This window comes from Manis javanica, chromosome 1, assembly GCF_040802235.1.
Source record: "Manis javanica isolate MJ-LG chromosome 1, MJ_LKY, whole genome shotgun sequence".
NCBI lineage: Eukaryota > Metazoa > Chordata > Mammalia > Pholidota > Manidae > Manis > Manis javanica.
The window spans coordinates 179206600-179219471 of record NC_133156.1 but is presented as its reverse complement, the minus strand read 5'-3'; positions in this window follow the sequence as shown (position 1 = coordinate 179219471).

Here is a 12872-nt window from a genome sequence, read left to right as displayed (position 1 = left end):
GTTATATGGACAAGCTATGTGTTGGCTCTTTGATCAAAGCCCAGCTGAGTTACCAGCTGGCAGACTGCATGAAGAGCAGCAGCCATGTGAGGGAGCCAGCTTATACCCCCAACCCAGCCAAGCTCCCAGATGACTGCAGTTGATACCACATGGAGCAAACAATCCACCCAGCTGATTCCAGTCAACCCATGGAATTGTGAGAGATAATAAAAAAGTCCTTGCTATTAGGTAGCAAACTTTGGGCATGGTATGTTATACAGTAGATAATTGAAACATAAAAGGACTTATGGGAGGCCTTGAATGCCAAACACCAAAGTCTATACTTTATCCTCCTCATCATAACCATCATTAGTAAATGATCCCTATGTGCCAGACATGATGTGAATTTTTAATATACTTTTAAAATTTAACCTGCTAATAAACTTGTGTGGCAAGTACTATTATTCGTATTTAATAGTCAAGAACACTAAAATTTAGAAAGCATTAAAAATTTGCTCAAGATGATACAACCAGAGAATAATAGCAATGGAATTCAACCAGTTACATTCCAGCTACTCTCAAACCTGTCATCTTTTGCAAGAATAAGTAGTGGGCATGCTAATAATCTTGGAAAATATGAACAACTCTTCTGGCTAGAGATTGGCAACCAGTTTGAAAAACACAAGCTGCTGCCTGGGCTTGTCAATTAATTCTAGGCAAGCAAATTACAATGGGTCTGATTCCCATTGTTCAATGACTACATAGGTACATAAAGTAATTTGGAAAGAATAAGAATGAAGTATTTTTAATAAGAGTTTGGCCCGGAAAAGAGAAGTCACTTGTATTTGCTATCTATTTCTGCATAATAAGCCTCAAAAATGTAGTTTATAATAACAAAAATTATTTATTACCTGCCATGGTTTCTGTGGGCTAGGAATTTGGAAATGGCTCAGCTGTGAAAAATGGCTTGAGGTCTCTCAGGAGGTTGACTGGGGTTTAAGTCACCTGGAGGGTCCACTCCAAGTCAGCTCGCTCACACAGTTGGCAGGTTGTTGGGAGGCCTTAGTTCTTCCTTAGGTGAGCCTCTCCAGAGGGCTTTTTGAGTGTCCTCATGACTTAATAACTGACTGCCCCCGGAGAAAGGTGTCCAAAAAGCCAAAGCAGAAATCACAGCACCTTTGATGATCTAGCCTCAGAAGTCATACACTGTCCCTTCTACCGCATTCTGTAGAAGGGATTCAACCCAGGAGAGAACACCACAAAGTCATGTACACCAGGAAAAGCAATCATAAAGGGCCATCCTGGAGGCTAGCTACCACAATCCTTGGTCTACTCCAAGTACTAAAGGCTTTAAAACAGGATAATTGAGGCTTTCACATCTGTTTGCAGGACTAGGGAGTAAAGGTCTGTAGAAAAAATTGCAATATTTCCAGAATCTCTCACCTGGCTTTAGTGCAACTGCATATCAATAGGTGTTTCCAAGGGGTGGAAATCCATCTCCATATCAAAAAGTAATTATATGGGTAAGCAGGGTTTATCTGGACCAGAGAGGTTGGATGGAGCTCTAACTTCTTCTGCAGCCAGGTTGAGAGAGACACGGATGACTGCTTGTAAGACGTAAATGGGTTTCTTAAACTTTATTTCTCCCCTTGACTGATATTATTTTCAAAGGCATCTATGAGCAGGCCTTACAAGGACTGGAGAGGTTCAGTGGGGCTCTTCTTCTGCAGCCTGGTCATGAGAGACACGGGAGACCAGAAGTGGACAGCTGCTTGTAAGAAATAAACTTTATTTCTCCCTTTGACTGATTTCAGTTTCAAAGGTATTTGGCAGGGTTTTCCTCCCAGAGTTATACCTGGCAGTAGTCAGCAGGACCTCTGAACCCAAAATCTGTCTACATGGCTACAACCTTTGGGCAGGCTGCCCCTATAGATGGTAGGGAGATACCCAGAACCCTCCTGTGGATAGTGTGGAGGCCCCATGGCTGCAGTGGTAGAGGCTGCAGCTTCACCTGGGATCCCCCATCTGTGGGGCTTCCAATGGAGGTGCCCCTAGTGGGTAATTGGCCTAGGGTAAAACACCTCATAGAGGGGTGGAGCCTTCCCCAGAACTGGGGAATGGTGGAGACACTGGAAGCTGTGGCATTAGCCTTCCATGAGATAGAAGACTCCTTAGAGGCCCTGAGTGGCCTTGTAGTAGTTGGCATTATAGGATCTCTCTTCCTCGAGATAATGGAAAATGTTACTGAGAAGAGAGAGAGGATTATTGAGGAGAGAGAGAAACTTTAGCAGGAGAGAGACACACTTCAGCATCACTTGGAGGGTGATGACCTATGGGATGCCCTTAAGGAAGAGAGACAGTTATTGAGAAGACCAGTCACACTTCTGGAAGATTCCTTAGCAGCAGCAAGGGGGGAGGCAGCAGAAGAAGCTGTGTTGCAGAAGGTCATGGGGGAGAGGGAGGAGAGAGCGGTGCCTTCAGCCCTGGAGTTGGTAGAGGAGGTGTTGGGAAAAGATGAGGGGGTGGGGCTGAGGGCTGATCTGTTGCCAAGGCCACAGCCCAAGGCACCAGCTTCTCCCGTATTAAAGGCCGCCCAGTTATAATTTAAAAAAAATAAAGACAGCACAACCATGAGCTCATCAGAGGGAGGAGTTACCCCCTCCCAAGATTGTGGAGTACTCCCTGCTCCCCCCCTACATCCAGGATGAGCTGGTGGACATGAGCATCCGGTTTTGGCAGAAGCCGTGGGAACCTCTGCGTACAGGGCTTTTGCGTCTTTAGGATATGGGGGTGGAAAACATTGTCAAGTCGGGTTCTGAAATGGGTAAACTGGCTTCCCCGACAACTCAACCTTCACTCTGGCAGCAGTTGTAGAGAGCTCCTCACACCTCAGAGTATCAGGTGCTTCTGGGTTGGCTGACAGCAACCATCAGGGTAGTTTGGCCTAATCAGGGTGATTTACCATACTTACCCACTGTCTGGGGAATGTATGCAGAACTACAGCAAGTGTTATGGGAGTTGGGCATGAAAAATAACATCTATAATATGGACCCCCAGGACCCTGATGAGGAGTTGTTCACCATAGGACAGAGAAATCTGGTGCTGCATACAGCTCCCACATCTCTCTTTGGGTCCCTAGTGACTATTCTTGCCCCCACACAGGGAAATCCATAAGTGAAGCTACTCATACTTCAGCAGATCTGGGGGAGGTTGAAACAATAAGGGCACGGAGGGAAGTATGGACCATGACTGAAAGAAGAGGTACAAAGGGCCCCATGAAGCTCTCGAGGACCCAGATGTGGGTTGATTTGCTAAAGGCTGGGGTAGTGAAAGAAAAACTTGATGGGCAGCCCAATAGGATCTCATTAGAACTGTGGCTCCAATTAACACCAGGGCAGCAGCTCCAGCTGCTGAGGTCCAGGAAAGAGAAGCCAGAGGCAAAGCCGCATATCCTGTGTCCCTGTAAAACTTCCTGGGGGATAGTTTTCAGGCTCTGCCTGGGCCCTCACCCCCACAGGAGGATGATTGGACATTGTGGTTTAACTGAGGGGAGGGTCAAGGCCCCCACCTTGGGGTATGTGGTGGGGACCAGAGGTCACATGTAGAATTAGCAATTCATTGGTCCCCTGTGAATGCACAATGTGTCCTGGCGCTGGTGGACACAGGAGCTGAGTGTTCTTTGATTCATGGCAACCCTGAGCATTTTCCCAGGACCCCTGCTGTGATAGATGGCTATGAGGGTAAGGCAATTACAGTGAAGAAAGCCCAAATCCCATTGGGAATAGGGTGTTTACCCCCAAAGGAGTATACTGTGTACATTTCTTCCATCCCTGAATATATTTGGAGAGTGGATATCCTACAGGCCTGGGGTTACAGACCACTGCAGGTGAGTTCAGACTGAGGGTATGTGTGGTAAAGGCAATTCTGAGGGGACATGCTAAGCACCCACCTGTAGCTCTGCCTGTACCTTGTTGAGTAACAAATACTAAGCAGTATAAATTGCCTGGGGTGCACAAGGAAATTGGAGAAACTCTCAGGAATTTGAGACGGTGGGCATCATAAAGCCCACTCATAGTCCTCTTAATTCCCCATTGTGGTCAGTGAAAAAGCCAGATGGCTTCTGGTGTACAATTGTGGACTACAGGGAGTTGAATAAAGTCACACCCATTTTGCATGCTGCTGCCCCATCTGTAGCAGCCCTCATGAACACACTAAATCATAAACTAGGGACGTATTATTACGCTGTGAACCTTGCTAATGCTCTTCTCTATTGACATAACACAGGAGAGCTAGGAACAGTTTGTCTTCACATGGGAGGGCCAGCAGTGGACATTCACTGTCCTTCAACAGGGATACCTCCACAGTCCCACCATTTATCATGGACTTTTAGCCCAGGACTAGGCCACATGGAAAAAACCACTAACAGTGAGGCTGTATCACTACATTGATGATATTATGCTCACATCTGATTCTCTTGCAGATTGAGAAGGCGCAGTTCCTAGGCTGCTATAACATCTATAGGAGAAACAATGGGCTGTGAACAGCACCAAGGTTCAGAGAATGATTTGTCTGTAAAATTCTTGGGGGTTTGTCTGGTCTGGTAAAACTAAGGTTATTGCTGAAGCATAGACAAGGTCCAGGATTTCCCTACTCCTACAACTGTGGCAGTATTACAAGACTTTTTGGGTCTTTTGAGCTACTGGAGAGTGTTTATCCCACACTTTGCACAAATTCTGAAGCCCTTACATGAAAGGTATAAGGTTGGTATGAAAGGGCATCAGGTGAGATTGGGACGAGACATGTGCAGCTGCTTTTACTGCTGCTAAGTGAGCGGTCAAGGCCATGCAGGCCTTGAGTGTAATGGACTCATCAAGGCCCTGCAAGCTAGATGGTCATGTAACCGAAGATAGTTATGGATGGGGCCTTTGGCAGCAGCTTGAATGGACACACCAACCTACTGAATTCCTCTCACAAACATGGAAAGGAGCTGAGTTCCAGTACACCTTCACAGAGAAGCAACTGGCTGTTATGTATCACACCTTGCTGGCTACAGGAGCCCATCACCAGAACAGCTCCAGCCAAGGTAATAACCACCTATCCCATTGCAAGGTGGATGTGAGACTGGACCCAAAGGCCATGGAGTGGCATGGCACAGACACCTATACTGGCCAAATGCGGTGCATATTTACAGCAGCACAGTGCCCTCTCTACTGGTCCCTTAAGTGGAGAACTCCAATGCTTATTGGGGCCAGTGACCTAAACCAGTGGAAACCAGGAAGAACTTGCTTTTGAGCCATTGGTAGCCAAGAGTCCTTATCAGGAGGGAAAAGCCCCTATACCTGAAGATGCTTGGTACACAGACAGCTCCAGTCGTGGGCAGTCCCTGAAATGGAGGGCTGTGGCTTTCCATCCTATGACTGAGACAATATGGATGGAGGATGGAGAGGGGAAGAGCAGTCAATGGGCTGAGTTGCAGGCAGTGTGGCTTGTGATCACCCAGGAGCCCTCCCCCATAGTTGTCTGCACTGACAGCTAGGCCGTCTATTGGGGCTTGACCCTGTGGCTACTGACATGCAACACATTCCTGGATGGTTGGTCACCAGCCCCTTTGGGGGCAATAGTTGTGACAGAACCTATGGGCCTCTGGTTAGACTAAGACTGTTACTGTATATCATGTGACTGGTCATTTGCCTTTGGCATCCCCAGGGGATGATGAAGCAGACACATTGACCCAAGTGCATTGGCTGGAAGGAAAGCCTGCCTCTGATATAACCCAATGGTTACATCAGCATTTGTTACATGCAGAGCAAAAGACAGTGTGGGCTGTAGCCCATCAGTGGGGCTTGCCACTGACCTTTGAAGAAGTCAGCAGAGCCTGGAAGGAGTGCATTGTGTGCTATAAGAGGGACTTACACCAGGTCCTATAGCAACATGGGACAATAGTAAGGGGGCCAATACCCCTTTTCAGGTGGCAGATAGACTATATTGGGCCTCTGCCCATATCAGAAGGATACCAGTATGCCATGACTTGTGTGGACATGGCTACTGGACTAATTGGTTGCTTTTACTGCACGTCGTGCAGATCAGCAAACCACCAAGAGGGGCCTAGAGCATCTCCTTGCAGCCTATGGCTGGCCGCAGGTGATTGAGAGCAATCAAGGCACCCACTTTACTGGACATGCATTACAAGGATGGGTGCAGCAATGAGGAATAAAGTGGAAGTTTCTTGTACCATATAACCCTACTGGGGCAGGCCTGATAGAGACGTACAACGGTTTGTTGAAATCTGGCCTGAAGTCGGATACCACTAGTCTATAGGGCTGGTCAGTTTGCCTATGGACAGTGCTACAGCATTTGAATGAGATGCCATGTAAAGGAGCTTTGAGCCCTGTGATATGCTAACACACCTTGCTGCCTCTCCTATACAACTGTATGTGCAAACCAAAGAGGAGTTATTGAAGCCAGGATATGGCCAGCAGAGCAACACCCTGCTGTCAGCTCCTACTGCATAAATCCTGGAGACACTGTTGAATGGATGTGGCCCTGAACATTTCAACACATGGACCAGTGATGGCTAACCCTTATGGCTACTTGGGGAAAAGACCTGGAAGCTGGCCTCATGTGTATTCCTGGAGTAACAGCAGTTGGCTCCCAAAGATCATGGTAGTGTACCCAAAGTGTCCAGGAGGTAAGAGCATTTTACGGGGAAGTTTTGTTTTACCTTTATGGCCTGTGCATGTACCTCCTGTAGCCCTATATATTGACCCATCTGTAACTCCCAAAGGGAGGGGGGTGAAAGTCTGGTATACTAGACGAGGATGAGATCCCATTTCTGCCACTCTTTTATCATAAGACCACTCTCTTGCATGTATCCTACCTGATGGAAAAGATTTGCCTATGCTGGTGTCATTAAAATATGTATCTTATCGCCCTTAAGGTTATTTTCTTCTACAGTCCTTGTGGCCTGGATGCGCCCCTTGGCTGCAGCTGCCATGTGATGATTGCTCTGAACCCTCTGCCTCTTCAGCTACTGACTCCTTATGGAATGGGTGAGCTACAGACTTAACCTGCACAGGACTTTGAACCTAGCTGAATCCTCTGGCTTGAGGATTATCATGATTTTATTGCTGTTGCTTTTGTATGTCGTTAGTCTGGTCACAATGCTCCAGTTTTCTTGCCCAGGGACCCTTACAGAAGAGGGGGAATGAGTAGATTGTAAGGCAAAATTTCTGGAGTGGTGGCCTGTGGGTAAAATTGTAATATTTCCAGAATATCTCACCTAGCTTTAGTGCATCTGCATACCAACAGGCATTCCTCAGGGGTGGATAACAGTTCATCTCCATATCAATGTGTAATTATCTGGGCAACCAGGGCTTATTGAACCTGAGACATTAGGGGGAGGTCTTGCTTGCTTCTGCCCAAGCAGGAAAGAAATGGCCCTGGACTGCAGTTTGTAAGCAATAAATGGGTTTTAAACTTTATTTCTCTCTTTGACTGATTTTGGTTTTGGAGGTATTTTGCCCCAGGATTTCCTCTCCCTGGAGTTACATGGATATATCTGTATTATACTTTTACATGACAAATTCATGGTAGTCTTTGTTTCTGGGGAGGAAAAGACATGAATTGAACTGGGGATATGAAAGGAGAGTTCAATTTTTTTGTAATGTTTTATTTCTTTGAAAAGAAACTAATGTAAATATGATAAAATGGTGTCATTCATTTATATTTTGAGTTTGGTGCATTGATGTTTATTTACTTTGTGCTTTTGTATTTTTCCTCAATTAGAATAGCCAAGAGTTATTGACTTTCTATCAGAAAATCTGAATCCATCAGGATCTTTTAATATTTTCTCATGTTTTGGGGTGCACTGAAAGTCAGAGTAATGCCAAAGTGAATCTGGTCTCACCTAAATGCCCCTTAAGTTCTAAGAGAAAACAGCCATGATGGAGTTGGTGACCCAGAGTTGGTCAGAGGGCTCCACATCTTGGAAAAGCTGAATTCTGCCAACCAATCAAGCAGTTCATGACATTTGCAAGCAACCTAACTCTGAACCTGGAGCACACTTTCACCTGGCAGAATTCCCTCAGAGCCAGGATCAGCATGGAGGGAGTGTTTTATCCAGCAAATGCTCAGCTTCAAAGGATTTCATTATGTAATCTGGATGGTTCCCAAACTCTTTCTGTGCTAAATTCTTACCCTAATTGTGCTGCCAGGATAAGCTGGTTCCAGTTAAGTGCAGTTAATTCTGCAGGCCCAATCTGTATCATGCCAGTTTGCTGAAGGAACTTGTAAGATATGATTGAGAATATAGGTAATTCCCAAGAAACCAGTCAAGTAGAGATTGATGAAATAATACCCAAATTTCCAAATGGGCAGAAAAGTGGATCCTAGGATTTGGACCCACTAGTTAGAATCTAGAACATATTAGTGACTATGAAAATAAAATAAGAAAATATGTGTGAGAGGCAATGTTCACATGAGTTTTAGAATCAGGCAGGTCTTGAAGGTCAGCTCTATCCTCTAAGAGAAATATGAAGTTGAAAATTTACTAAGGTACCCTGAGCCTTAGTTTCTTTGTCTGTAAAGGGAGGATATTAATACCTACCTCCCAGGATCTTTTGTGAGGATTGAAGTGATAATGAGTATAAAGTATTTAGCACTGAACTTGCACATACAGGTTGCTCAATGAGAGCAGTGATGGTGATGGTGATTACAATACTCAGAGAGAATGCAGTGATCCTTAGGGACTGGGAAGGATTTACCAATAGTTGGCCTAGATTATTTATTTCTATTTATTATTTAATTTGGGTTATTGAGTTGCTATACCATGGATTACCCCTAATCTATTTTAATTTTTTTTAAGTATTTAGCAGAGCCTTTCATTATATCATGTTTGTGTTAAAAAAGATATCATGTTATCTATGAGGAGGAATTTGTGGTCTTTGAATAATCATACCAACCCACTAATTTTATGTCAATCTTGAGGGTAGCCAAGGTATTTAGGACCAAGGTGCTGCCTTGTTTAATATGTTTATTGTTTATTGATGACTTAGATCAATTCATAGTAAAGATATTTATACACTTAAGCCTCCATAGAATTGAAATTTCTTGTCAGAGAAAATGTGTATTTTGTTGAAGATAATAACTGTATAACTTTCATTTTCACCTCTCCTAAGGAGAATATTTTAATTGGATTTAGTCTCTCCCCTAGAGAAATTAAATATGAAAGAATAAGATTTTTTTAGGTAAGGCGATTGCTTTGCTACAAGCCATAACAACGTAGAGGTTTTTTCACTTATTATCCCAACTGAGAATACATGGGCTAATATATGGTAAATAGCCCATGCATTTTATTTTATATGAGTAAGGAATGTTCAAATTCATATTACATCATAAGCATTTCCTCATGTTAATGCCAAGATTTTATTTTTGGTATTAACATTTTATGTGAATAAGCATTCAATGCGAGTCAACAAAGAGAGAGCTGCTAAAGGAGGTATCATAACTGTGTCAAAAAGCCGAGTGCTGAAGATGGAAGTCGTGGAAATGCTAATGTACTAAGTGTTGGTGAATCTTCTTGAGTGTTGACGCAGTGCTAGACACTGAACTACCAGTGAGGCTCTGACAAGCTGCAAGCAATCAGAGCCATGAAGCCTAGCCAAATATCCCATGAGGAGCCAGATCATATGAGGAACGAGATCATAGAAAAAAAACTCAGATCAGAATGATAAGACATAAGAAAAAGAAATGTATAAGGAGCGTGATTATTATATTCAAATATTTAAAGGAGGAAAATGGGGGTAATTGTGACTCAGGAACCCCACCAACAACATGGCTACCATTTATGAGTCAGAGTAAGAAAAAAACATTGTCACCTAGGTGAGGACCCAGAAAACACCCAAGTCAGCTCCTTTTCTGACTACACTATCACCATGTTCTAAATGTTGAATTCTAAAAGCAGTAGGATTGCCTCTTAGGACAGAAAAAAGACATAGGTAAAAAACTGGGAAATCTGGAGAAAGTCTATACAACCACATCAAGGTCTGGCACCTATGTTAATTTCTTAGTTTTGTTAAATATAAACTGTGGTTATATAAGAGGCTTATTTAGATTTCCGTGTTTTTGTCCATTAAATATTTGAACTTTATGTTGGAGAAGATTTCTGGAGTTTTCAGTCTAGTTCCAGGCAGCAAACTACCAGCCTGGGAAAATAGGACTGTAAAAAGCCATATGCACCGAGATGTTGATTATATCATTGTATATACTTGTGAAAACATGGAAACAGAATGTTCACTAATATAGGAGTTGTTAATTATGGTAACTGTGTATGATTAAGTGTCTTGAAGCCATTACAAATGTTTATGAAGTTGGTTTTAACTTGAGGAAATGTTTATGATGTGATATGAAATTTAAAAAATGCTTACAAATCTGAGTTGTAGCTCTAATGACTATGCAATTTAAGAGAACAGAAAAATGTCACTCAAAATGGATACACATTTTCTTTGGATATGAGGCTTTTCTTTTCCTCTATTTTCTAGTTTTCTTTCATAGGTATTATATTACTTTCATAATAAAAAAATTCATAAAAAGATTTGAGCTAGTTTCATTATGTAAAGTTTAAAAGTCAACCTCTTTTCTCTCTCACCCAAGATTTGCCTGACTATAGAATGTTAAAGGACTGAATATGAGAGTCTGAAGATTGCACAGCATAAAATAACCTATAGGATCATCTTTTAAGAACATGAAATATGGCTTAATCCATTAGAGCTGGAAAAAAAAACTGTTTACATGATTCTAAGCAGTCACAAATGGTTTAGAGGCGGAAGAACCAGCAAGACAGAAGTGTGTGCCAAAGATACCTCAACCAGAGATGCGTGTCCTGTATATAAAGATGGAAAACAAAGCCAGAGGGCAAGGGATGAGAATCTGTCACAGATCCTGGACAAAAAAAGCACAAAATTACATCTTAGTGGAGATAAATGTTGATAAAATAAGAGTGGCAATAATCTAAGCTGAAAAACACATTTATGGATGGCATTTATCCAGAATAAAGATTTACGTTTCATTACCAAAAATGCTTCATATACTGCCAAATATAGCGCAGAAAAATCCAAGTGAGGGAGCTGAAGTACCACAGGCAAAACACCGAACACAAAGTATACAGGATCGCGTTGTATCATGGAAAATCTTTGCTTGGATGAGCTAGTCATTCCTCACCATGAGGGTTCCTTACTGAACACTGATGAAAACAGAACCTCATGCACAAAGATGAAAGAGAGCTTCATCCCATTTATATGCAGGAAAAAGCATCGGGCCAAGTGATAACAGCACCTGCACCCATCTTGCACAACCATCTTCTGGTATTAGGAATCCTGAAACTGTGGCAGAGAAGAGCTATGAGTCAGAAACCCTCCAAAGGCATTTTGTTTTTCCAGTTGGGCATTTTGTTTTTCCAGGGATAAGCCATGTATATGTATGAACCCTGTGTATGCTGTACTGATCATCTATTTGTTAGCCAGACATATGGGCTTTTTAACTCCAATACCAAAGCAAAACAAAACATTTTAATAAACCTTGCTTCCATAAAACATTTACAGGCTGGTTGCTAGTCGCAGTTCAATTTTGTCCCTGTTAGTTATAGAACTGGTATCAACAGGCTAAGTTGTTATCAAAGCTATGGAAACTATGTTCATAGTTTACACTAGTAAGCGTATCGCTGTCTCCATAACTTCAGCATTATGGCTTCTTCCCAGTGGATATAATACACTTTTAACCCAAACAGTCAGACTAAGGTTTGGCAGTTCTGAATATCCTGATGTTTCCATTACAAGAGCAGCTATAGAAACTTAAGAATGATTCATATGCACTAGAAAAAAAAGTCTCGGACTCTCTCTTAATACTGTGAATTAATTTCCATCAACTATCTATAATTTCCACAATCTGTATTTCTCCTGAATTTAGGACAGTTTGATAAAGGAAAATATCTCCAGTTTGAATCTGAATGCTTTCATTTCCTTCAAAAAATTAAAAGTAATCTCAACTTTTCCTCCCACTGCATTTTCAAGATTAATATGCTCAAATGTCTTATCATTTCACCTAGGATATGAAATTCTCTGAGCCATTGAGATCCTGATAAATGCGATCTCTTGGGGTACATTCATTTCCCAAAATTCTTGATCTGAGAACAAAGTTCAGTAAATCTCTTCTGACTACATTAAATGAAATTAACTTTTATCCTCTGCTCCAACTTATTCAAGTATTTTTCAAGGTATGGAAAGAAAATTCAGACTTTCTCACTTTTTCTTATCACATTAAAAAACTGGTACAAACATTCACAGGAGAAAATTTCCTGATAGAAGATTAATAGAAGCTGGGGTCACCCACTTTCTCTGTTAATGTAAATGTAGATGCCAGTTCTACTTTTCATTTTAGGAGCCCATCTATGACATGTGAACTAAATTTTTCCATGGAATTGTATAAACTGGTAGGGACAAAATCTAGTAGTTGTCACCCCAGAACATATAACACATTGGCTGAAACTCACGGGGAGAGAGAGTTGAGCTTTTTGATCCTTCCCTGTTCACACAGGCAAGATGAGGTAACAGAGAGCCTGGGTCCCTGAAAGTGAGGGAGAGAGAAAGGCCCATGGTCCATGTGTCGGCTTTGCCCTGTGCATCTGCAGCAAGGCCTAGTCAAGGAGAAGTTGCAAGGGCACATGTCTGTTATGGGTATGAGCAACGTACAAAAATATTGCCTGCAGCCACAAGCCACAAGCCAAGGCTGCTCTGTGAGATTTATGGTCTGTTAGTTTCCACTTCGCACAGCCAAGTTTGTTAGAGGATGGTTTTTGTTCCCAGAAGAATTATTAGTGAGGGCTATAGATATGTTACAAC